Source organism: Somniosus microcephalus, chromosome 3 (assembly GCF_052327205.1).
Source record: "Somniosus microcephalus isolate GS21.2 chromosome 3, FLI_Smic_1.0, whole genome shotgun sequence".
Taxonomy (NCBI): domain Eukaryota; kingdom Metazoa; phylum Chordata; class Chondrichthyes; order Squaliformes; family Somniosidae; genus Somniosus; species Somniosus microcephalus.
This window is the reverse complement of record NC_140989.1, coordinates 310,835,291-310,862,327: the sequence shown is the minus strand read 5'-3', so window position 1 is coordinate 310,862,327 and position 27,037 is coordinate 310,835,291. Positions and strand designations below refer to the sequence as shown.

At 45.6% G+C, this 27,037-nt stretch overlaps 1 long non-coding RNA gene across 1 annotated transcript in view; it reads left to right on the top strand.

Annotated features, from left to right (window-relative positions):
- LOC147122139 (uncharacterized) overlaps window positions 1–27,037 on the top strand; it is a 44,065-nt gene that overhangs the window by 2,805 nt on the left and 14,223 nt on the right. The window contains exon 2 of the long non-coding RNA XR_015077686.1: window positions 25,967–26,177. This is a non-coding gene — a long non-coding RNA (uncharacterized LOC147122139). The remainder of the gene's footprint in view (window positions 1–25,966; window positions 26,178–27,037) is intronic.

Here is a 27,037-nt window from a genome sequence, read left to right as displayed (position 1 = left end):
TTCTAGGAAACTGTCTATTTCTGTTTTAAATTTATGTAATGATGTAGCTTCTACAGCTTTTTGGGGCAGCATATTCCATGGACCTACCACCCTCTGAGTGAAGTAGTTCCTCCTCATCTCAGTTTTGAAAGAGCAGCCCCTTATTCTAAGACTATGCCCCCTAGTTCTAGTTTCACCCATCATCGGGAACATCTTCCCTGCATCCACCCGATCCAACCCCTTCACAATCTTATATGTTTCAATAAGATCGCCTCTCATTCTTCTGAACTCCAATGAGTAGAGTCCCAATCTACTCAACCTCTCCTCATATGTCCATCCCCTCATCCCCGGGATTAACCGAGTGAACCTTCTTTGTACTGACTCGAGAGCAAGTATGTCCTTTCTTAAGTATGGACACCAAAACTGTACGCAGTATTCCAGGTGCGGTCTCACCAATACCTTGTACAACTGAAGCAATACCTCCCTATTTTTATATTCTATCCCCCTAGCAATGAAAGCCAACATTCCATTGGCCTTCTTAATCACTTGCTGCACCTGCATACTAACCTTTTGAGTTTCGTGCACCAGGACCCCCAGATCCCTTTGTACTTCAGTACTTTCCAGTTTCTTGCCATTAAGATAATAACTTGCTCTACGATTTTTCCTGCCAAAGTGCATAACCTCACACTTTCCAGTATTGTATTCCATCTGCCAAATCTCTGCCCACTTACTTAGCCTGTCGATGTCCCCTTGCAGGTTTTTTATGTCCTCCTCACTCACTACTTTCCCTCCCATCTTAGTATCATCTGCAAACTTTGATATGTTACACTCGGTCCCCTCCTCCAAATCATTAATATAGATTGTAAAGAGTTGGGGACCCAGCACTGACCCCTGCGGAACACCACTAGTTACTGATTGCCAGTCTGAGAATTAACCATTTATCCCAACTCTCTGCCTTCTGTTAGATAGCCAATCCTCTATCCATGCCAGAATATTACCCCCAATCCCGTGATTTTTTTATCTTAAGCAATAATCTTTTGTGTGGCACCTTGTCAAATGCCTTTTGGAAGTCTAAATACACTACGTCCACTGGTTGCCCTTTATCCACCTTATACGTTACTTCCTCAAAGAACTCCAGCAAATTTGTCAAACATGACTTCCCCTTCATAAAACCATGCTGACTTTGTCCTATTAAATTATGATTATCCAAATGTCCTGTTACTGTCTCCTTAATAATGGACTCCAAAATTTTACCTACCACAGATGTTAGGCTAACCGGTCTATAGTTTCCAGCCTTCTGTCTACTGCCCTTTTTAAATAAGGGTGTTACATTAGCAGTTTTCTAGTCTGCCGGGACCTTTGCCGAGTCCAGGGAGTTTTGGAAAATTATTACCAATGCATCCACAATCCCTACCGCCACTTCCCTCAAGACCCTAGGATGTAAGCCATCAGGTCCAGGTGATTTATCCGCCTTGCATCCCATTATTTTACCGAGTACCACTTCCTTAGTGATTTTGATCGTGTTTAGCTCCCCCCCCCCCCTTTAGCCCCCTGTTTGTCCAGTGTTGGGATATTCTTAGTGTCTTCTACTGTAAAGACTGATGTAAAATATTCATTCAGTGTTTTTGCCATCTCCATATTTCCCACCATTAATTTCCCGGTCTCATCCTCTAAGGGACCAACATTTACTTTAGCCACCCTTTTTCTTTTTATATAACTATAAAAACTCTTACTATCTGTTTTTATATTTTTTGCTAATTTACTTCCATAATCTATCTTCCCTTTCTTAATCAATCTTTTTGTTATTTTTTGCTGTCTTTTAAAGTTTTCCCAATCCTCTATCCTCCCACTAGATTTGGCTACCTTATATGCCCTTGTTTTTAGTTGAATACTATCCTTAATTTCTTTACTTAGCCACGGATGGCTGTCTTTTCTTTTACACCCTTTTCTTCTCAGTGGAATATATATTTTTTGGAAGTTGTAAAATAACTCCTTAAATGTACACCACTGATCATGTATCGTCTTACCCTTTAATCTATTTTCCCAATCCACCCTACTCAATTCCGCTCTCATACCTTCATAGTCTCCTTTATTCAAGCTCAGCACGCTTGTTTGAGATCCAACCTTCTCACCCTCTAATTGAATATGGAATTCAACCATGTTATGGTCACTCATTCCAAGGGGATCCTTTACTAGGACATTTTTAATTAATCCTGTCTCGTTACACAGGACCAGATCTAAGGTTGCTTGCCCCCTGGTTGGTTCAGTTACATACTGCTCAAGAAACCCATCCCTAATACACTCAACTCATCCTCAAGGCAGCCCTGCCCAATTTGATTTGTCCAATTAATATGATAGTTAAAATCCCCCATAATTATAGATGTTCCCTTATTACAAGCCTCAACTATTTCCTGATTGATACTCCGTCCAACAGAGTTGCCACTGTTCGGAGGCCTATAGACTACGCCCACTTGTGTTTTTTTCCCCTTATTATTCCTTACCTCCGCCCAAACTGTTTCATTATCCTGATCTTTTGACCCAATATCATTTCTCTGTATTACAGTGATTCCTTCCTTTATTAACATAGCCACCCCACCTCCCCTTCCTTCCTGCCCGTCCTTCCTGGTCGTTAAATAACCTTAGCGGGAACTCTGCTGTAAAGCATTAAGTCGAAAACAGATAGTTAAATATCTGTAACCTCATGACCCAGCATATCCCACACTCAACCATTACCATCAAGCCAGGGAACCAAGCCTGGCTCAATGAGGAGTGTCGAAGAGCATGGCAGGAGCAGAACTAAGTGTACCTAAAAATGAGGTGCCAACCTGGTGAAGCTAGAACACAGGACCACACGCATGCTAAACAGCGGAAGCAGCGTGCTATAGACAGAGCTAAGAGATCCCACAAACAACGAATCAGATCAAAACTCTGCAGTCCTTCCACATCCAGTCATGAATGGTGGTGGACAATTAAACAGCTAATGGGAGGAGGAGGCTCCATGAACATCCCCATCCTCAATGATGGCAGAGCCCAGCATGCGAGTGCAAAAGACAAGGCTGAAGCGTTTGCAACCATCTTCAGCCAGAAGTGCCGAGTGGCTGATCCATCTCGGCCTCCTCCCGAGGTCCCCACCATCACAGATGCCAGTCTTCAACCAATGCACTCGATATCAAGAAACAGCTGAGTGCACTGGATACAGCAAAGACTATCGGCCCCGACAACATCCCGGCTGCAGTGCTGAAGACTTGTGCTCCAGAACTAGCCGCGCCATAGCCAAGCTGTTGCAGTACAGCTACAACACTGACATCTATCCGACAAAGTGGAAAATTGCCCAGATACGTCCTGTGTCAAAAAGCAGGACAAATCCAATCTGGCCAATTACTGCCCCATCAGCCTACTTTCAATCATCAGCAAAGTGATGGAAGGGGTCATGGATAGTGCTATCAAGCGGCACTTACTTACCAATAACCTGCTCACCGATGCTCAGTTTGGGTTCCGCCAGAACCACTCGGCCCCAGACCTCGGTAAAGCCTTGGTCCAAGTATGGACAAAAGAGCTGATTTCCAGAGATGAGGTGAGAGCGACTGCTGTTGACATCAAAGCAGCATTTGACTGAGTGTGGCATCAAGGACTCCTAGTAAAATGGAAGTCAATGGGAATCAGGTGAAAACTCTCCACTGGCTGGAGTCATACCTAGCACAAATGAAGATGGTTGTGGTTGTTGGAAGCCAATCATTTCAGCCTCGGCATCGCTGCAGGATTTCCTCAGGGCAGTGTCGGGCAGCAGGCCCAACCATCTTCAGTTGCTTCATCAATGACCTTCCCTCCATCATAAGGTCAGAAGTGGAGATGTTCGCTGATGATTGCACAGTGCTCAGTTCCATTCGCAACTACTCAGATAATGAAGCAGTCCGTGCCTGCGTGCATCAAGACCTGGACTACATTCAGTCTTGGACTGATAAGTGGCAGGTAACATTCGTGCCACACAAGTGCCAGGCAATGACTATCTCCAACAAAAGAGAGTCTAACCACCTCCACTTGACATTCAATGGGATTACCATAATCGAATCCTCCACCATCAACATCCTGGGGGGGTCATCATTTACCAGAAATTTAACTGGACCAGCCACATAAAATACAGTGGCTACAAGAGCAGGTCAGATGCTGGGTATTCTGTTGCGAGTGACTCACCGCCTGACTCCCCAAAACCTTTCCACCATCTACAAGGTACAAGTCAGGAGTGTGATGGAATACTCTCCACTTGCCTGGATGAGTGCAGCTCCAACAACACTCAAGACAAAGCAGCGCACTTGATTGACACCCCATCCTCCACCACCTTAAACATACACACCGCAGCCAGTGGTGAAGTGTATCATCTACAAGATGCACTGCAACAACTTGCCAAGGCTTCTTTGACAGGACCTCCCTAGCCCACGGCCTCTACCCCCTAAAAGGACTCAGGCAGCAGGCATGTGGGAACACCACCACCTCCAAGTCACACACCATTCTGACTTGGAAATATATCGCCATTCTTTCATTGTCACTGAGTCAAAATCCTGGAACTCCCTCCATAACAGCACTGTGGGAGTACCTTCACCACACGGACTGCAGCGGTTCAAGAAGGCAGCTCACCCACCTTCTCAAGGGCAATTAAGGATCTGCAATAAATGCTGGCCTTGCTAGCGACGCCTACATCCAGTGAATGAATTTTAAAAAAGGAAGAAGTGATATTAGCATAAGACAATAGGGGACATAATGAGCGAAATCAAATAAATAAAATATATTTATACCATTAACAGCCATGCTTTCAGCAATCTCGCCCCAAAGCTCTGGAATTCTCACTCTAAACTTGTGTCTCTTCACCTCCTTCTCTTCCTTTAAGACCTTCTGTCTTGTTTTGCACACTTTGTACAAAAATAATCAATTGCAGGACAACAGAGTATTACAGTTTAACTCTTTTATTGAGCATTAGGTCTGTGATCTTACTCATATCAGCACCGTGGGGAAAAGCCTGGCATTAGGACCCCTAGCCTGGGTCTTCAAAACAATAGTAGTCCTTACAGATGCCTGCAGGCCAATGACAACTCAGCATGTGATCACGTGAATATAATAGGTATTCCTTACAGATGCCTGCGGGCCAATGATAATTCAATATGCAAATATTACATCCCCTTTTAAAAGAAAAATGTTATGCATTACTTTTAAACCTTCTACATAATGTTCTCGGTAGCATAAACATATAAGTAAACTCAGCATTTGACTAGCACTGAAAACATCTCAACGTTTCAATAACGATGTACAGTTTTTATTTAGGGCAGCGATCCGCCTACACCCTTTGACAGTTCACAAGCCATGGATAACTCTAGGCTTGACCTCTCGTCCCGACCTTGTGTGGTATGAAACTGAGCATGCTCCTGAATCGGTCAACAATTCAGGTTCAGGTTTAGGTTCAGGTAAGCATGATGTGTTTTGTGTATTGCTCTGTTCATCACACTCTGTTGAACTGATCCTCTCATCGGAATGACGGTGTTGTTCCTTGGTGTTCAGGAGGTGCCTGCGATTGCGACGGTACACCTGTCCTTCTCGAGTGCGGACGTGATACAATCGCTTAGTGTCAGCTGGCTGGATGATGACTGCTGGCTTCCAGTAGTCATGCTCCTGGATTCTGACGGATTCTCCATTGTGCAGCGGCGGCAGTAGTCTAGCTGACCTGTCATAGTATCTCTTTTGGTGTTGCTGTCTCTGTACACGTTTTGCATGCACTTGCTTGCAGCTGACGACCTCTGGCTGCAGCTGCTGGTTGGTGCTTGGAAGGATTGAGCGAAGTCTGCGGCTCATCAACAGCTGTGCTGGTGACTTGAAGTTGTCAACCGGAGTGTTGCGGTACTCAAGGAGACTGATGTAGGGGTCTCTTTTGTCCGCTTTGGCTTTGTCCATGAGTGTTTTTGCAAACTGGACAGTTTTTTCAGCAAGGCCATTACTTTGAGGGTAATGTGGGCTTGATGTGACGTGTGAAATCCCATGCCTTGGCAAACGACTCGAACTCTTCTGATTTGTATTAGAGGCCATTGTCTGAGACTAAAGTCTCTACCATGCCAGGCCTGGCAAAGGCTGTCTTTAGCTTGTGGATCACAGCTGCAGATGTGGTGCTGTGAAGCTTGTCCAGTTCAAAAAATCTGCTGTAGTAATCAACAGTCACTATGTAGTCCTCGTTGTTCCATGTGAACAGATCTGTTGCTGCGACCTGCCAGGGCCTGTCTGGGATACGGTGAGGTATCATGGGCTCTTTGACATTTGATGGGTGGCGTTCTAGACAAATGGAACATTTTCCGACAATGTCCTCAATGTGTTTGCACATTCCGGGCTAAAACATAATGTCATGTGCTCTTTGTTTGCATTTTTCCATGCCCATATGTCCAGCATGAATTTTTGTCAACATCTCTTCTTTGAGACTGGTAGGAATGATGATTTTTCTCCCCTTTGAAGACGATTCTGTTGATTTGTGACAGTTCGTCTCTGTGGTTCCAGAATTCAGATGTGCTCTGAGGGCATTTCCTCCTTTTCTCAGGCCATCCTTCATGTATGACTTTGCTCAGCAGTGTGAGTTGTGCATCTTTCTCTGTTCCTGCTCGGATCTCCTTCAGTTTTGAGTCACTCACAGGTAAGCTGTTGTACACCATGTGCACCTGCACATCCATGCCTTCACTGAGGCTGCTGTCCTGGTAGCTAAGAGACTTTCTGGAGAGCATGCCTGCAACAGGAATGTCTTTGCCTGGACGGTGAATGTTTGTGAAGTCGTACTTCTGTAGCTGAAGGATCATTCTCTGCAGCCTTGGTGGGGCTGCGGCTAGTGGTTTCCTCATGATTGACTCGAGGGGCTTGTGGTCAGATTCCACAATGACTTGTCGGCCATAGACGTACTGGTGGAAACGCTTACATCCAAACAGAATTGCATATAGCTCTTTCTCGATTTGAGCATAGTTGATTTCACTGTCTGTGAGAGACCTGGAAGCGTAGCCGATGGGCTTTCCTTTTTGCAGTAATACTGCACCTAGTCCGTACTTTGACGCATCCACTAGTAGTCTGAGCTCTTTGTTGGGGTCGAAGTAGGCAAGAACTGGTCCTGGTTCTCTGGTGATTAGGTCTTTCATTTTCTGAAATGCTGTGTCATGTTGTTTGTCCCACAGGAACTCATTGGATTGTTTGAGCAACTGACGCATGGGTGCGTTGATTTCGGAGAGGCTCGGGGCAAACTTGGCTAAATAGTTAACCATGCCTAGTACTGTCTCTAGCTCTGCGCGGTTCTTCGGCAGCTCCATCTTCTTGATGGCGGAGATTTTCTCTGGATCCGGCTTAATGCCATCAGTTGAGAGGCGATGCCCGAAATAACTGATCTCGGTGGATCTGATTATGCTTTTCTCAGGGTTGAGCCTGCTACCTTTCTCCCGTGATCTTTGTAGCATCGCACGGAGGTTCCTGTCATGTTCCTCTCTATTCCTGCCATAGATGAGGATGCCGTCTACGATTGCGACTACTCCGTCGAGGCCTTCATAGGTTTCGTCGATCTTCCGCTGGAATTCATCCTGAGCTGAGATAAGACCAAATGGTAAACGCAGAAATCGGTAGCGTCCAAATGGTGTGTTGAACGTTGTTAGCTTAGATGACTCTTCCGTGAACTTGATAGTCCAGTATCCTGATCGTGCGTCCATTACACTGAAGTAATGTGCTCCCACTAGCTTGGGTGTGATGGCATCTAGCATTGGTAGAGGGTAGTGAGGGCGTTTGATAGCCTTGTTCAAATCTCTGGGGTCGAAACAGACTCTGAGCTTGCCTGTACGTGGTTTCTCAACCACTACTAACGCGTTGACCCACTCTTTGGGTTCTGTTTCTTTGACGATGATTTCTGTATTCTCCATGCACTGCAGCTCCTCCTTCAGGTGACTACGTAGAGCAAGGGGTATCCTTCTCGGTGGGCAAACCACAGGGGTTGCTGCTGGGTCAAGGTGAATAGTGCATTCACCTGGGAATAGTCCGATTCCTTTGAAAATGTCAGCAAACTCCTCCATGACTGTCTGCTTCTCAACTGGTGCTGTCAATGATAGCACTAGCTTGACGAGGTCCATGTCTAAACATGCCTTTAGACCTAGCACTGGAGGTGCTTGAGTGTCAACAATGTAAAAGTCCAACATCATGTCGCTTTTTTTGTACTTGTATTTCATCACGCATGTGCCTTTTACAATGAGCTGCTCACCCCCATAGCTGGTCAGTCTGCATGAGGTGGGCTGTAGCTCACACTCATCCTTCAAGCTGTGATACTCAGAGGAATTACATTAACCTGAGCTCCAGTGTCTAGTTTAAACCTAAGCTCTGTGCCCTGTTTTCCTATCTCAATATCTGCAAAGGCTTGCTCAGTCTCTGAAATCTGTTTTTTCTGTGACACAGAATCAATAAACAGTTCCTCTGCATTTGGCTCTCTATCTGGCATTTGGCTATCACTCACTGTGTGTACTGCTATACCAAAAACAGTCCTGCAAACTTTAGCAAAGTGGTTCCGTTTACCACATTTAGCACATTGCCTTCCTTTGGCAGGGCAGTGCTCCTTTTCCCCATGCACCTTGTTTCCACAATATCCACAGTTTTTGAAACGTTTTATGTCTGTGGCGCTCATTTTTAGAACTCTCTCTGTTCTTTCTGTTCTGAAACACACTCTCTGGGCAGTGTTCTTTGGTGTGTGTCTATTAACTGCATGCACTGTCTGTTCACACGAGCTGCTCGTGGCGCCGGTTATGGTTTTCAACTGTGCTTGGGCTATCTCGTGCGATCTAGCTATGTCCATAGCTTTGTCCAGCGTTCGCCCGGACCCAACGTTCAAAAGTTTCTCACTTTAGCTGAATGTATTCCAAACATGATGCGGCCTCTGACCATCTCATCTTTATCTGCATGTTCACAGTCTTTTACCAGCAGTTTTAACTCAGTCACGAACTGTTCAAACGACTCACTAGCTCCTTGTACTTTCTCCTGAAACTTGTACCTAGCGAATATCGTATTAGTCTTGGGCATCACATATGATTCAACACGGTCAAAATAACTTTTCAGTACCTTTGCTTCATCCGCGGTGAGAGGCCATGTATTAAAAATGTCTCTCCCTTTTTCTCCCATCCACAGGAGTAGGTAGCTGCATTTTTCTTCCTCCCCTTTGCTTTTCAGCGGACCCGAGAACATCAGCTCCACGTGTTGCTTGAACTTGCACCATTCTCGAGGTAAGTTCAAAGATTCCCAAATCATTCGAGGCAAGGGAGCTCCAACGATGTCCATTCAAATCCCACTTCTGACACCATGTCTTGTTTTGCACACTTTGTACAAAAATAATAAATTGCAGGACAACAGAGTATTACAGTTTAACTCTTATTAAGCATTAGGTCTGTGATCTTACTCATATCAGCACCGTGGGGAAAAGCCTGGCATTAGGACCCCGAGCCTGGGTCTTCAAAACAATAGTTGTCCAATGACAACTCAGCATGTGATCACATGTGAATATAATAGGTATTCCTTACAGATGCCTGCGGACCAATGATAATTCAATAAGCAAATGTTACACCTTCCATAAAACCCATCTCTGACCAAGCTTTTAAAAATCTCTCCTAATATCTACTTTGGCTCGGTCTCCATTTTTGTCTGATTACACTTCCATGAAATGCCTTGGCACATTTTTCTATGTTAAAGGCACTACATAAATTAAAGTTGTTGATATTCACCTGTGCCTCTTGTGCATAAAGGATCGCCTGGGCGGAATGATTACAGGAAATTGGGCAGGAAAAATTACACGCCTAGAACAGAACCTGCCCAATTTTCCTTCCATCTAAATTAATGGTTAGAAAATTGGGTGGGCTCTCCTGCAGGTGTTTGCCTCTTCGCTAAATTTCTATCTTTGTGCTCCATCCAGGTAATACTTTATATCAGGTTGCACTGACAAAAATCTGTCTCTATGTCTGTTCTTCTGTGATATTAAATTGCAATGTTTAGTGTACAAGAGACAAGAAAACTCTAATTCAGTTTAAAAGAAAAGAAAGAACTTGCATTCATATAGTACTTAACACATTCTTAAAAGCAATCACGCTCTCAGGACACTTTACAACAGATTGAAATGCAGTTACTGTTGTTATACGGGTGTGGCAGCTGATTGCACACCACAAAGTCCCCAAAACAGCAAATGAGATAAATGACTGGTTGATCTGCTTTATTTTGGTGCGGCTGGACATCTCTGAATTGAGATACGGCGCCCGCAAAGTGACGTGTGTGCAGCCAGTGGCACCCTGTACCATGGGGAAGTCTGCTATCCTGGCGAAGCTGCTTGCTGGCTCCTCCTGCTTCTCTCTGGCAAGAGAGAATGAAATGTATTCGGCTCTCCTTTCATACAGAGCCTTACTCACCTCCTTTATACAGAAGTGGACGGCGAACTGGGGGATGTTACAGATGTCACCTGCTCCAGCGTGGAAGGAGCCCGACACGAAGAAGTTCAAGGCCATGGTGACCTTTACAACCACTGGCAGTGCTGTCCTCGCCCTGGACTGAGGCTGCAGGTCTGCCTGCAGTAAGTGGCAGATTTTAGTGAGACGTTGCATGCACTGTTCTTCGCTGAGGTGGAGGTAGGATAATTGCTCCCTGAAGATCCTGGGTGGCTATGACCTCCTGCTGAGAGCCCTTCTCCCCCTCCTCCTCCTGCCTCTTCTAGCAGCTTGTCCTGCTCTGTGTCACCTCTGCTCATTCTCCCTATCATGCTGCAGGCCAAGGGGGTACAAACTATGGGGAGCAACTGGTCTGAGCAGACACCTTGCAAGTCAGTCGCAAGTCCTTGAGTACGTGCCACACCACTCCTTGTAGACTTTAGACAACTTTAAAGAGGTCTAGAAACCACCAAACACTTCCACAAACTCAGGAACAGCTAGTAGGAATCAATCAACAACTAACCTGTAAGTAGGTGATGATCCCTTTAAATAGCGCTGGTGTGGGGTCCTTTCTGCTACTGAATGCACATTCAGCTGTGCGAGGTTAAGAGAGGATGTTAGCTCCAGTGTTGAGGTCGAAAACGGCAGCGCTGGCGTCAAATCAGCGTTAGATGTTGATTGACATCACGATCGGCCTACTCTGCATACTTATGGTGCACCCTCCCAGCGCTAGCGCCCTCACCAAAATTGCGTCCGGCGCGGCCCACACCAGAAGTGTCCGCATGCTGCTCGGACACTATTTTCGAGCCAATTCAGCGCCTGTAGCACCCAAACAACGGGTGTTACACAACCGAATTTTGAGCCCTCTGCGTTTTTGCAAGTAAAGACAGGAAGTAAACGACGAATGCACTATTTTTAGTTTACAAGTAAACTGATGATTTAATTCTGAAGCCATAACTTTAGGAAAATAAACTTGATGGGATGACATAGAACATTAAGTGGCAATGTTTTCCAGCATTGAGGAAAAACACAATCTGGGCGCAGAAATAATGAAAATCAACTTTTTATTCAAGAAGGAGAATTAATTATATAATTTTTTTTACAAAGAGTCGTTAACTTCAATACTGATCATAGAAAATGTCTTAGAAGTACATGAAGTCAAATTTTGAGAGCGGGCATCACTACACAGATTCGATAAAGGAGTGTGTCAAATTAGCTACAGTGGCAGTCAAGGTTGCCCCAACATTCTTACCTTTCTGAGCATCAGAGAACTTAACAAAGGTCTAAATTTCAGCATCCCTGAACTGTGCAGAGAGGGATGACAACATCAGAACAGCTCTTGAAACAAGCTGTGTGCGGCAAGGCAAAACATAAGAGGAGAAAAAGAAATAACTTAAAAATTAAATAATTAATGTTTATGCTCCTTGAATTGCTACTTTTCACTGAGTCATCACACTCAGCAAGAGCAAGGTGCCTCAGATATTGAGACAAGGAACATCAGCAGGCGCCACCTACAAAATGGTCCCAGAGTAGCACTGGCAGAGGTCATGGAAAGGTCTCTAACCACCCACATACCTTGTCAGTCAGATTTGAGAGTGCTTGGCACAGGATGCCACAAACAGGAAGCAAAGTGAGGCTAAAACACATACAAATAACATTTAAAATAAACCAAAAAAATGATTGAATTGTGTCATCTGACCCCTGCTCTGCTTTCCTGCTCTTGATATTCTCTCAACATTTGTTTCTCTATTGTATTAAGCTTTTATTTACACACAAAAGGATGCCGGATACCATTTTTCTACCGTGAGTAAAACTTGATGGGTTCGATTGTTATTGTTTTGTTCACAAGTGTGGTAAAAGTGATATCCTGCTGACAAGTGTTGTGTTCAAAAAGTATTTTTTAAGCATTCATGTTCCAAAGTTTATGATTGCTTATGCTGCATTTATATCACATGAGTTCCCAAGCAAATTACGAGGAAATTGGATTATTTTCTGATCTAACACATTTAGGTAACAGCACAGAGATGATTTTGATATCTCAAAAATAAACACTTTGCTGAGAAACTCCTACAGTGATGTCCTGGGGTTATGGTGACTCGCCTCCGACAGCCATAATCATCTTTTTATCAAGTATGATTCCATCCACTGGAGGGATTTCTCATCGAACCCCCATTTACCTCAGTTTTGCTAGGGCTCGTTGGTGTCATGCTTGGTCAAAGGCTGCCTTGATCTAAAGGGCAGCTATTCTCGCCTCTCCTCTGGTTTTCAGTTCCTGTGTCCATGTCAGGATCAAGGCTGCGATGAGATTGGAGCCATGTGGTTCTGGCAAAGCCCAAACTGTGCGTTGGTGAGCACATTCTTGGTGAGTAGGTGTCGATAGATGGCACTATTGATGACTCCTTCCATCACTTTACTAGTAATTGGGAGGAGACTGAAAGGGACATATCGGACTTTTTGGATTTATCGGGGTAGAAATTGGAAACAGCTGCAACAAAGCCCAAATTCTGGGACCAATGTCTTGCACCCCAAGGACACCTGAGAAATGTCCGACCTTAAATTGGGTTGGCCCAGTTTTCAGGCTTCTCTGGCCACCACCTGAAACAGTTGTTTGATCCCTTATATATCTGTAAATGAGGGGCCTAACACCAGTTTTAGATCCCCTGACACAAATTGGGCAGCTATGAGCAGGGCCGGTATCAGGCCTGCCCCATTTAGGATTCTTCCGTGACCGCCAACTAACAGTAATTTTTTTTAAAAGAATTTATTTTCAAACGTTCCTGTGGAGCAAGAAGCAGCAGAACTGCTCCCCTGACTTCGCAGTTGTCATGATCACCCCCCACCCCGCTGTTGCCCGCTCTAACACCCATCCTGGAACTTATCTTTGGGCCACTCGAGGCAAGTGGCTCAATATTTCCTGAAGTAAATGCGCGAGCTACCTGTAGAAGCACGACAGGCGGCGGGAGTTCGCGCATAAATTTTAATAAGGCCCGAGGACCAATTTCAGGCCATTGCCTGCACCAGCCCATCCTCATTTTCTGGATAGCACATACCTGGGCAATCCTCCACATTGTCAGGTAGATGTCAATGTCACAGCTGTACTGGAACAGTTTCGCTAACCCTGGTGCACAGGCCTTCAGCACTACAGCTGGGACGTTGTCAATTCTGTGGGAAGAGTCATCCTTCTTCCATTGTCTACAGGTCATCTGCAGCAAGTGGTACAATTCTGTGAAATTCTGTGTTTTGCAAAGTGGAGATAGCGAACACATGGAGGAATCTATAAATGTGGGTCTTGGGGAAGTGATGGGTGCAAACAAAACACCGCAGGTGTCATTGCATCTGTATTTGTTGGTTTCTCAGAAGCTCCACTTTCTCATCTAAATCATGTAAAATGTTTGAAATGCCCAAAGTAATACCCATGCTCATAAGTTTGTATTGTGTGATTTAAATGCAAGCAGCAACCAAAAACAAAAAATGCAAAAATGACAGTTTACCTAGCAAAACCAAAAAAAGCTTTTAACATCAATTAACATTGTCAACTTCCTTTAAGAAGCCTACTTGTGCAGGCCATGGCTCAATACTCCCCATGCACCATTTTATAGGGGCTTGTTGTGAATATGAGCGCAACCTCATCCAAAATTGTGAGATTCAACATAAGACTACAGCTGTAAATTTAATTAACCTCAGAGGGCAGGTTTGGAGGCGGATCTGTTGCGAAAATTGGCGGCAGGCTGGGAACCTGCCTCCACACGACTTTGGCAAGTGTCTGGTCAACCGCTCATTAGCTGACCCAACACCAAACGACGGGAGAGACAGTTAAAGCCTGGATAATCGTATTTTAAAGGCCTGTTCAGATTTTGGAGGTTTTTCAGCATGCTGCCCACCTTCATAAAAACACGCCAGCTGAATCGAGCCGGGTTGAGCGAGGACCTGAATTGTTGCCAGCTGCTCGAACAGCTTAAAAGCGGTCCTGCAATCTCTCATTCTTAGTGCTTTGAGGTTTGGGAGACATTTTGCAGCTCTACTAATCTTGTGAGTGTTGAGGCTCAAATCCACCTGCAGTGTGACCTCCTTGGAATACCCTCTGGCCACTTTGTCTGAGCGCAAACCATCTCCATTCCTCGACTGAGATATATACCAGCAGTATGGGAACCATTTATATTCTCTCACCCTGGTCGTCCGATATGGAGGAACAGCAACTGAGGCAGCAGCGCAACCAGGCACAACAGCAGCAGCAACAACAGGAGCACCAACCTTCTCAGCCACCTAATGATGCACAGGGCAGAGGGTGTCAGCGCAGGCCTGCACCTCGGCTTTACAGGCCGAGGATGAGCTTCCTCAACATGAGTGAGCAGCAGTGCCAAAGGAGGCTGAGACTTCCGCGAGACATATTCGCTGACATCTGTGCAATGCTGCACCAGCACCCGGAGCCCAGAGGCTGTCAAAATCACCACCGCACTCAACTTCCTTGCTTCAGGCTCCTTCCAGGGATCAGCTGCAGACATCAGCGGCATCTCCCAGTCAGCGGCATCTCCCAGTCGGCCGCACACGCCTGCATCACACAGGCTACCGATGCCCTCTTTGCAAAGGTGCATAATTACATCCACTTCTCCACAGACAAGCAAGCGTAACTGTGCGTGCGGTTGGCTTTGCAAATATGGCATGCTTCCCATTGGAGCAGGGCATTGTAGACTGCACACATGTGGCCATTAGGGCACCCCATCATAACCCAGCTGTATTTGTGAACCGCAAGGGCTTCCACTCCCTTAACGTCCAGCTGGTGTGTAACCACAGGAAGAACATTATGCATGTTTGTGCCAAGTACCCTGGCAGTTGCCATGACTCCTTCATCCTGCGGCAGTCTACTGTGCCTCAGCTCTTAAATCCGCCAACCCAACTTTCCGGATGGCTACTTGTCGACAAGGGGTATCCCCTGAAAAAGTGGCTCATGACACCGATGAGGAGGCCATCAAACGAGGCTGAGGAGCGCTACAATGTGAGCCACATTTCCACCAGAAGCATCATAGAGCAAACCATCGGCTTGCTCAAAATGCGATTCCGATGCCTTGACAGGTCTGGTGGAGCCCTGCAGTATGCACCAGCCAGGGTGTCCAGAATCATTGTCTGCTGCGCCCTGCACAACATCGCAAAGCAGCATGGCTTAGTGCTGCCTGAGGAACAAGTGGCTCAGCGCAGGCCATCCTCGGAAGAAGAGGGAGAGGAGGAGGAGGCACGCCTTGCACAGTCGGATATGGCCAATGCAGCAGCACTCGAGCACATTGCTGGCCGTCATGCAAGGGATGCACTCATCCATGCCAGATTCGCGTAAGCTTACGCTTCAACCACACGTGGCTGGCATATGGCTATGAATGTGTGGATGACCTTCTTAAGATGCCATACATCATCTCCGCAATAAACAGTGCTTTCCTATCATTCTCAGCATCATCATTACAAATGCAAGTCGCCTTGAGCCCTCAATGTGAAACTTCCATTTCCCAGAACACAGGCCAGAACTTCAACTGTTTGCCATCACTTTTGTTTAATCTCATCACAAAAGGATGACAATGGAAAATATACAACAGAACAAAACACCCAAGTGACTACCCTTGTGACTATTTGTGTGTTAGCTTCCTCTTACATGTGCTTCTACGTGGTGCTTCCCCTGTGGCTTCAGCAGATGTAGAGGCACCTAAGGTGGGTGGGATGTGGAGGAGCAGACTTACAAAGCAGAGTGCTGGTGATGAGAAGAGAAGGGAAGCAGATTGAAGGTAAGTGTGATGTGATACTCACTTTTGATGATCGCAGAACATCATTAAACTGTCTCCGGCACTGGATCCAGGTGCGTGAAGAAATGGACCTTGCGCTGACCTTTTATGCAATGTGCAGCCAGGCTGCCTTTGTTTGCTGAGGAAGCTTCCTCCGGCCATAGGGAGGGAACAGAATCTCCCTACGCCCTCTTATTCCCTCCACAAGAGCTTGGGGGGAGTCCTTATTAAATCGTGGAGCAGCCTTCGCTTTTGCACCACTCATTGTTGTCTGGGCCCATTCAAACACAAGCAGAAACGATAAATGAAAGGCTGAGGCTGTATGGCCCCCTTAAAAACAACTGCAGCCATGACGTCATCAGAGGCGACTAACAGACCCAATCGCAGTCATTGGACCGGCCAGCGCGCACCACGGGACTTAATAGGCCAATTAAATAAAAAACTCAATTCGGGAGCAGCTGAAACCGGCAGCGGGACTGGAACCCGCCCACCAGGCAACCCGATTCCAACCTGCCTCATCTATTAAATTCACGGCCATTATTTTTATAATTTTCCTACTTAAATAAAGCCCCACATACCTGTATCGTTGGTTCACTTTGTGCCCAGAGATCAAGCTTTGCAAATTGCAGCGCGCTGTAAATTGGGTGCACAAGGTCACAGATTTTAGCTGCCCCGAATAATAGGTAAATCAGCCTGTGTCATACATTAATGCCAGCTGTGGCAAAGTGTGAGCAAAAATGGTTTGTTCTCCAGTGGCGTTGCTGTTTGCATGGTCTTGTAAATGCACTCGACCAACTCACCAATTTACTGCAATCAGCAGCCATAACCCAACGGAACAATCCTATCAACTTGTTTTAGTGGGTGTACAGTGCAGTTATTGTCTTGATCGTTGGGATATTTACAGTGCAGCCGAAGAAGAAGAAACTATGTGCCTGCAATTATGTGCACCCCTTTAATATAAAACACCGGCCCTGAATTTCCTCGATATCCATTCCACTGTTGTTGCGCCGGAAAGTTACGCTGTTCACCAGTAGAGGGAATTGCATGCAAGTTTTCTGGGTGAGTTAAGTCGCATATGAAGTGATGTGAATTCTGGTATAATTGCATTCTAAAAGTGCAATGAGAACTTTAGACTCCAGGAAACTACCGTGCAGAAGTAGCACAACCTCTAAAGATTTCAGTCTTCATCATTACAATACAGAGAAGTTACAGAGATTCTTTCCTTGACCTCATTGCATTTTATCCACTCATGGCATCTCCCACCTGTAGTGTCTCTTGCCAGAACCATGAGCAGTCACAAGCCAGTTGGTCCCATGGGGCTCCATGGCCGTGCAGTATCTTGCCAAAGTGCTGTGAATTTTTCACAGGAAGGCCTTCAAGGCCTCAAGGAGGGGAGGGAAGTCAAAAAATATAGGGGTGGGGTGAGATTGTAACACTGTGGAATGCGGCGGGGGGGGGGGGGGTGGTGGGGGGCAGGGTCAAGTACGAGTCTCAGTAAGCAAAACTGAAAAAACAAGTTTGAAAAATGTCTGTTAAGCCAGAAATCAGCGAGCTAAGTTTGGAGACTGTTCAAAGCTGTCAAAGTCCTCACCTCCATCTGAATCAGGTGACTGGAGGAGCAGCTGTGCCTGTTGTATACAGGTCTAACTTTCCCAACATGCACAGTGCCATCAGGTAAGTGCTCCTATGCAAATAAGCCTCGCGGACTTGGACAGATGAATCATCAAAGCTGCCAGAAAATCAAAGAAACTTGCTTCTCGTGCATTAATCCACTAAATGCAAGTTTCCTCAATCTTTTTTTAGTGCAGTAACAACATAAGTACTGCATATTCTGAGGAAATTCATAGTATGCAATATTGCTCTTCCCCAGGTCTCCTGGACAGATGGAGTCATTAACATGAGCTGTCCACATCCCCAGCACAGGCCCACTCTCTGGCAGTGCTTTTTCTCAGGAATTGGGGGTTGAATCAGGAGTGCAATGAGGTCTGCAGCTGCAGCTTTTTGGCTGCTGTTGGCACGGTGTCCAGTACCCGTGGGAATGTACCCCAGCATGAATCAGAGCATTCAGGAGAGAAGAGGAAAATAACTAGAGGGGCAAACTAAAAAAAACAATGAATTTTCTGTTATATACTGTTGTGTGACTGTGTTACTATTTTTTGATTACTAATTATGACTACAGCGAATAAAATTATACTAATTAGCAATGTGCAGTATTAGGACATTACTAGGAATTTGTTTACACTGTACATTAATTGATTTTGCATTTTTTTAAGGTGCAAGATGTATCAGGACAGAAGGTAGAGATAGAAATTCACTCTCTCCCTCTTTGTCCCTCCCCTTCTATCCCAGTGAATCAAGATCATAAAAATAACAATGCAAAAACAAAAATGTTGGCAACATTGTTTTCATCAGCATTTAGGACTTGACTGTACATCTGAAATACACATATATTGTTTATGAATCTGTAGATTAAATAATGAAAGGATTAATTTTAATACCAGAAATCGGTAAAAGGCACAGTCACACTCGCACAGCGCCATGTGATTTGTACATTGTCAGCAGGAAGCAATTAAAGATTTTATTTCCATCCTGTAGAATGGGGTTCTGAATGTGGTTTCTGGAAAATAGCTTGATTTAGTCTCTTTTCTGGTCAATGTGGTTAGACTTGAGTGTTTCAGTTCTGGTTGTGCTTTTCACCACAGACTTAAAGGAAAATAATTCTAAGAATAAAATGACTCTGATAAATATCAGAACATGTGGTTGAATTCACAGTCATACGTGTAATGTTAGATGTGCAAATATTTTCATTTTCGCATCAAAGGATATAGTTTAGTAAATTAGTTGAAACAATCACCAGTCAGCTGATGCATTTGTCAACAAAATATAGTCAAATCTGATTGCGATAAACAATCTCAGAATTTACTTTGACTACAATCAAAAATTAGCAACGATCATAAGTACTGTTGGGCAGCATGGAACAAGCTGTGGGCTGAACACCAAGAACGTCCTGGAAATAGGCCAGACAGTGGCTGAAAAGGGCTGTAGAAGAGCAGAGGCAGCAAAGTCCACCAGGGAAGTAGGTTTTCAGCTGGTGATAGGCCAAGAACAGGCCAGACAGCAGTGCAGAATGGGCAGCGAGAGGCCCCAAAGGCCACCCAGCAATAGAGAGGCTGGGGGCAGCAAAGAATGGGCAGCAGGAGTTTTGATGTTGGTGAGGAAGACTCTGCAGTGCCAGCACTGGTGGTGGAGTTGGAGACAGAGGCACTACAGCGTCATCAGTGGTGGGAGGCTGCAACTGTTGTAGTTGCTGACCTAATTAATTTCCAGGTCCCCAACACCTCAAATTTAAAATTTTCATCTTTTTGTTTAAATCCATTTTATGGCTTTGCTCCTTCCTATCTCTGTAACCTCCTCCAGGTCTACAACCTCCCTACCTGAACTCTCGGTTCCTTTGACTTTGGCCTCTTTTGCATCCCCTCCTCCGTTCACCTCACCAATAGGACCTATGCCTTCAGCCACCTAGACCCCTCACTCTGGAATTCCTTCCCTACATCCTTCCATCTCTTCACCTCCCTATCCTCCTTTAAGACCCTCTAATGAAAAGTGGTACATGCTGTTGTAGATTTAGGTTAGGTTAAAGTAGATGGGTTTTTTACTCAAATAAAAAAGAGGTTAAGCTTGCTTCCCCAAATAAGTTCATTATTCTCCTCATAGCTCAGACAAATAAGTACTTGGAACATACAAACTACAAAGTCCCTAGATTAGATCCCTGGTTTGTGCGGAGTTACCTGATGGCATCCTGTGTGGCAGTAATAGAACGACAGTTGGTCTCAATGGGTTGGGGGGGTTAAAATTGGTTAGAGTTAAAACTTCTGAAGGCTGTCCCGCTCTATTAGATTTGTGTTTTTGGAGATCAGATAAAAACAAAATTAGGCTCAAATAACGCTGATAAGACGAGCACTTGGATGAGGTACTGGCGCAGTGGAACTATACCTCAGTAAGGAGCCAAAGCTTTCAGAAGAGCATGACGGAAGGAAGAACGTTTAAAAAAAAGATTGTTTATATTTGTATTTTGGGATAAGATACGTTATTTCCTCAGAAGTTAAATTTTCACCTGCTTAGCAGCTAAAATTAATGTTTTATCTTATTCAGACATATTGTTTAGAATACAAAGAACAGAGAGCAATTTAACAGTTGGCAGCCAGACTTCCCCAGGCAAGATCAACAGCCATAACCAACTGAATCATCTCTTCAAATTTATAGCAAAGAGGTTGATGGTTGGACTAGTAGTGTGATTTTAAGAGCTTTAATGTGGTATTGAATGCATTTTACTACGACTGTATTACATTATAATAACACAACTGGAGTATAGCCAAGGAACACCTGTACATATGGTCCTTAGTGATAGGTCTATATTAGCTAAACATTCATTGCATCTGCTTTGTAAAGTTTTCACTGATCCTGAAATATCATCTCATTGATCATACCTTCAGGAACTGAAGCCATTTTAACCAATTTAAATTATTTCTGCTACACATTTCTGATTTTATATCAATGATTTCTGTGACAAGATCTCAGGCCTGAAATCTCAATGGATATTTGTAGGGCCACATTTACGCAGGTCAGAGGTTGGGTATTCTGTGGTGAGTGTCTCACCTCCTGACTCCCCAAAGCCTTCCCACCATCTACCAGGCACAAGTCAGAATTGTGATGGAATAATCTTCACTTGCCTGGATGAGTGCAGCTCCAACAACACTCAAGAAGTTTGACACCATCCAGGACAAAGCAGCCGCTTGATTGGCACTCCATCCACCACCTTAAACATTCACTCCCTCCACCACCAGCGCACCGTGGCTGCAGTGTGTACTATCTATAAGATGCACTGCAGCAACTCACCCAGGCTTCTTCGACAGCACCTCCCAAACCTGCGACCTCTACCACCTAGAAGGACAAGGACACCAGGCGCATGGGAACACCATCACCTCCAAGTTCCCCTCAAAGTCACACACCATCCTGACTTGGAAATATATTGCCATTCCTTCAAAGTTGCTGGGTCAAAATCCTGGAACTCCCTCCCTAACAGCACTCTGGGGGTACCTTCACCATGCGAACTGCAGCGGTACAAGAAGGCGGCTCAGCATCACCTACTCAACAGCTATTAGGGATGGGCAATAAATCTCAGGAACGAACAAAAAAAAGAGCTGAGGCTCAACCATCCATTAACTTGAACAGCGCTGCCAGCCGATTGTGAGAATTGTAATCTGGCCAGCAGGCAGTGACTGGGATTTCAGTGCAGGGGCCAGGAGGGTGTTAGTTTCCTGACTGACTGTGTTCAGACTCGTCCCTATGCTGTGCACTCCGCACATGGTTCCAGTGGCAGGAAGGAAAGACGCGGTCGAAGAAAGAGCCTGAGGCTGTGTGAGCACTGACAGAGCGAGAAGGTGGAAACATAGAAACATAGAAGATAGGAGCAGGAGTAGGCCATTTGGCCCCTCAAGCCTGCTCCGCCATTCAATGCGATCATGGCTGATCATCCAAACTCAGTACCCAGTCCCTGCTTTCTCCCCATACCCCTTGATCCCTTTAGCCTTGAGAAATATATCCAACTCCTTCTTGAATATATTTAATGAATTGGCCTCTACTGCCTTCTGTGGTAGAGAATTCCACAGGTTCACCACTCTCTGGGTGAAGAAATTCCTCCTCATTTCTGTCCTAAATGGCCTACCCCTTATCCTTAGACTGTGACCCCTGGTTCTGGACTCCCCGACCATCGGGAACATTCTTCCTGCATCTAGTCTGTCCAGTCCTGTCAGAATTTGATAAGTTTCAATGAGATCCCCTCTCATTCTTCTAAACTCCAGCGAGTACAAGCCCAATCGACCCAATCTCTCCTCATACGTCATTCCTGCCATCCCAGGTATCAGCCTGGTGAATCTTCGCTGAACTCCTTCCATGGCAAGAACATCCTTCCTCAGATAAGGCGACCAAAACTGCACACAATACTCAAGATGTGGTCTCACCAAGGCCCTGTACAACTGCAGCAAGACATCCTTGTTCCTGTACTCAAACCCTCTCGCTACGAAGGCCAACATACCATTTGCCTTCTTAACCGCCTGCTGCACTTGCATGCTTACCTTCAGTGACTGGTGCACAAGGACACCCAGGTCTCGTTGCACTTCCCCTTCTCCCAATCTATTGCCATTCAGATAATAATCTGCCTTCCTGTTTTTGCTACCAAAGTGGATAACCTCACATTTATCCACGTTATATTGCATCTGCCATGCTTCTGCCCAAACACCCAACCTGTCCAAATCATCCTGGAGTTTCTCGGCATCCTCCTCACAGCACACACGCCCACCCAGCTTTGTGTCGTCTGCAAATTTGGAGATATTACATCTAGTTCCCTTATCTAGATCATTAATATATATTGTGAATAGCTGGGGTCCAAGGACCGATCCCTGCGGTACCCCACTAGTCACTGCCTGCCACTCGGAAAAAGACCCATTTATTCCAACTCTTTCCATTTTCACCATGGACATACAATCCCTCTACACCTCCATCCCCCACCCGGATGGCCTGAGGGCGCTCCGCTTCTTCCTTGAACAGAGGCCCGACCAGTCCCCATCCACCACCACCCTCCTCCGCCTGGCTGAACTTGTTCTCACATTGAACAACTTCTCCTTTAACTCCACTCATTTCCTCCAAATCAAAGGTGTTGCCATGGGTACCCGCATGGGTCCTAGCTATGCCTGCCTTTTCGTGGGCTATGTGGAACAATCTTTGTTCCAGTCCTACTCGGGTCCCCTCCCTCACCTCTTTTTCCGATACATTGATGACTGTATCGGTGCCGTTTCCTGCTCTCGTCCCAAACTTGACAATTTCATTCACTTTGCCTCCAATTTCCACCCTTCCTTCACATGGTCCATCTCTGACTCTTCCCTTCCCTTCCTCGACTTCTCCGTCTCCATCTCTGGGGATAGGTTATCGACCAATATTCACTACAAGCCCACTGACTCCCACAGCTACCTGGACTACACTTCCTCCCACCCCGCTTCCTGTAAGGACTCTATTCCATTCTCCCAGTTTCTCCGTCTCTGCCGTATCTGCTCTGCCGATGCCACCTTCCACACCAGTGCTTCAGACATGTCTTCCTTTTTCCGCAACCGAGGATTCCCCTCTACCGTGATTGACACTGCCCTCGACCGTGTCAGTTCTATCCCCCGCACTTCTGCCCTCACCCCTGCCCCTTCCTCCCGGAACCACGATAGGGTTCCCCTTGTCCTCACCTTTCACCCCACCAGCCTCCACATTCAACGGATCATCCTCCGGCATTTCCGCTACCTCCAAAGTGATCCCACCACCAAACGTATCTTCCCCTCCCCTCCCCTTTCAGCATTCCGCAGGGACCGCTCCCTCCGAGACACCCTAGTCCACTCCTCTATCACCCCAAACAGCTCTTCCCCTTCGCCTGGCACCTTCCCGTGCAAGCGGAGGAGATGTAACACCTGCCCCTATACCTCCCCCCTTCCCACTGTCCAGGGCCTCAAACACCCCTTCCAGGTGAAACAGCGATTTACTTGTACTTCTCGCAATCTAGTATACTGTATTCGCTGCTCACGATGCGGTCTCCTCTACATTGGGGAGACCAAACGCAGATTGGGTGACCGCTTTGCGGAACACCTCCGTTCAGTCCGTAAGGGTGACCCCGAGCTTCCGGTCGCCTGTCATTTTAATTCAACGCTCCATTCCCACTCGGACCTCACCGTCCTTGGCCTCTTGTATTGTTCCACGGAAGCTCAACGTAAACTCGAGGAACAGCACCTCATCTTCCGATTAGGCACTCTGCAGCCTTCCGGACTCAATATCAAGTTCAACAATTTCAGATCATAACCTCGGCCCCTATTTCATTTTTTCTTGTAATTTTTCCACTCCTTTCCCCCCCCCCCCCCCGCCTTTCCTTTTGTTTCGCTCTCACACCTGGCAGCTATCCCTTGCCCTGCCAGTACACTTCACACCCAATCTCAGCCTATTACCATCTCGTCTAGCTTCTAACACCTTTTATTGTCTCTTTTTTACTTCTTTTGTTTCTTTTATTCTTTTGTCCGATCGCAGCCCTGCCTCCGATCTACCTTTTCTTTCCAGTTTTGAAGAAGGGTTCGACCCGAAACGTCGACTCAAATTTCTGTCCACGGATGTTGCCTGACCTGCTGAGTTTTTCCAGCATTTTCTGTTATTCCAACCCTTTGCTTTCTGTCTGCCAACCAGTTCTCTATCCAAGTCAGTACCTTGCCCCCAATCCCATGTGCCTTAACTTTACACGCTAATCTCTTATGCGGGACCTTATCGAAAGCCTTCTGAAAGTCCAAATGCACCACATCCACTGGTTCTCCCTTATCTAATTTACCAGTTACCTCCTCAAAAAATTCCAGTAGATTAGTCAATCACGATTTACCCTTTGTAAGAATTACAATTACCCGATGGAAGAATTCTTTATGCGGTCCTGGTCAAACCAGGTTTAAAAAATTCTTGTGTTGTCTGTTGGACAAATAGCTCAGCATCACTCAATATTTAGGCTCACAGATAAAGAATGGCCTGGCCAGTTGGGTGATGTAGTAAAGTGTGGTTAGCACCTGTGGAACTGTACCCCAGCAAGGACCCAGCACTTTTGGAAGAGGAGAGAAGAAAATTGGAGTGTCACAGAAACAAATCGAAGAATGCTGTTGTTAACCTGACCATTTAAAAGGTAGTGGAAGACTCCGTTGGAGCCGCAACAAGGTGGAAAGATGCCAAAGTCAAGAAACCAGCAGTGAGTGAGCATAGCAGGAAGTGTGGAACGTCATGGAAGATGCCATTGAAGCCTTACAGCAAGGTGGGAAGACATGGTGGAAGAACTTCTAGAAGCCTCTGCAGCACTTCACAAGGTTGGTTGTTTAGTTTCTAGGCATAGGCTGTATCTGGACATCATCCAACTGTAATATCTTAATTATAAATGAAATGGTTACATCTTGCTGAACGCACTTGTTAATTTTGGTCCCTATATATTTTCTGCAGATTCTACTTAAATAATATGCAAGACAATGTGGAACGATAGTGCCTAGTGTCAGTGCGGAGTTCGTGGATTAGATCAAGCAGAACATTTACTTTACGGCTTCAATCGGTTGTTGCGAGCTGTAGCACTGTACAATTCAGAGGAATGGTTAGTCTAAAACTATCCAGTTTCTTCCAACACAAGTTATTATACTTTTAAAATAACAGAACAGAGCATTATTTTTAATGGTTAGCCGTATTAATGGCACGTTTTTTAATTGAAAAGCTTGTCAGTGGAAACGAGCACCATTTTAACCTACAACATGCATTCTAAATCGCTTCAGCCCTGAAGCAACCTGTTTAAACCTCGCTTAAGTTTCACTGGCTAACGGGATTCTTAAAAATCTACAGCTCTAGTTCCTAGGGGATTGACACTGTAGTTACTATCAAAAGAACTCCATGATGGATTATTCTAGCAACCGCCATTATCTAAGTGGATATGCTGAGAGAAAGCAGAAACAATAAAGGGAGATGAAAGGAGTGGCTTTGCTGGGAAAGATCCCAAAAATAAACCAATAGTTCAAGCAGCAAGGTTCTTTGAAGCCACCAGTGCTATCGAAAGATCTTATTTTCATGTTGGGTACATAACGGTGAAATTGTTATATGAGAGTGGTATATTTACTTGACATCTACTGGAAATCTAGTTCTGACGAAAAGTCATCGAGCTGAAACGTTAACTCTCTCTCTCCACAGATGCTGCCAGACCTGCTGAGCATTTCCAGTATTTTCTGTTTTTAGTTCAGATTTTTCCTGCTTTGCTACAAACCTATTTCAACAAGCAGACTGCATACCTTTACCGAAGGGTTCGGCGACTGGAAACACCCTAAGCACATTTCTGAACATGAGACAAGCTTGGCACACCAAAATTGTTTGCTGGCATGCATATGCCATGCAAAGGCAACAGGTATAGTGGATGCAGATCTAGCTCAGAAGTTTCCATCAGAATGTCATACTAGAGAGATGTTCTTATGCGTTTGGTAGCTGTGATCAAGTTCTTAAGTGAGCACTGGCTTGCATTCAGTGGTCAAGATCAGCTGTTAGGTTCGGCAAATGATGGAGACAATTTTGGGACTTTGGAGTTGATTGGTCAATTTGATCCATTCTTGACTCATCACATGACTAAATTCGGGCTCAGAAGAAATGTAAGTCCTATCTGTCATCAAGTATTTATGACAAGTTGATTGATTTGATGGGACAGAAAGTTCAAAACAAAATAGAGAGCTGCAACACGCTAATTATTGAATGTGGAGGCTGGTGGGGTGAAAGGTGAGGACAAGGGGAACCCTATTGTGGTTCTGGGAGGGAGGGGAATGGGTGAGAGCAGAAGTGCGGGAAATGGAACGGACACGGTCAAGGGCCATGTCAACCACGGTAGAGGGGAATCCTCGGTTGAGGAAAAAGGAAGACATATCGGAAGCACTGGTATGGAAGGTGACATCATCAGAACAGATGCGGCGGAGATGGAGAAACTGGGAGAATGGAATAGAGTCCTTACAGGAAGCGGGGTGGGAGGAAGTGTAGTCCAGGTAGATGTGGGAGTGGATGTAGTGGATGTTTGTCGATAGCCTATCGCCAGAAATGGAGACAGAAGTCAAGGAAGGAAAGGGAAGAGTCGGATTCAAAGGATCATCCTCCACCATTTCTGCCACCTCCAACGTGATCCCACCACCAAACGCATCTTCCCCTCACCTCCCCTTTCAGCATTCCGAAGGGACCGCTCCCTCCGCGACACCCTGGTCCACTCCTCAATCACCCCCAACAGCC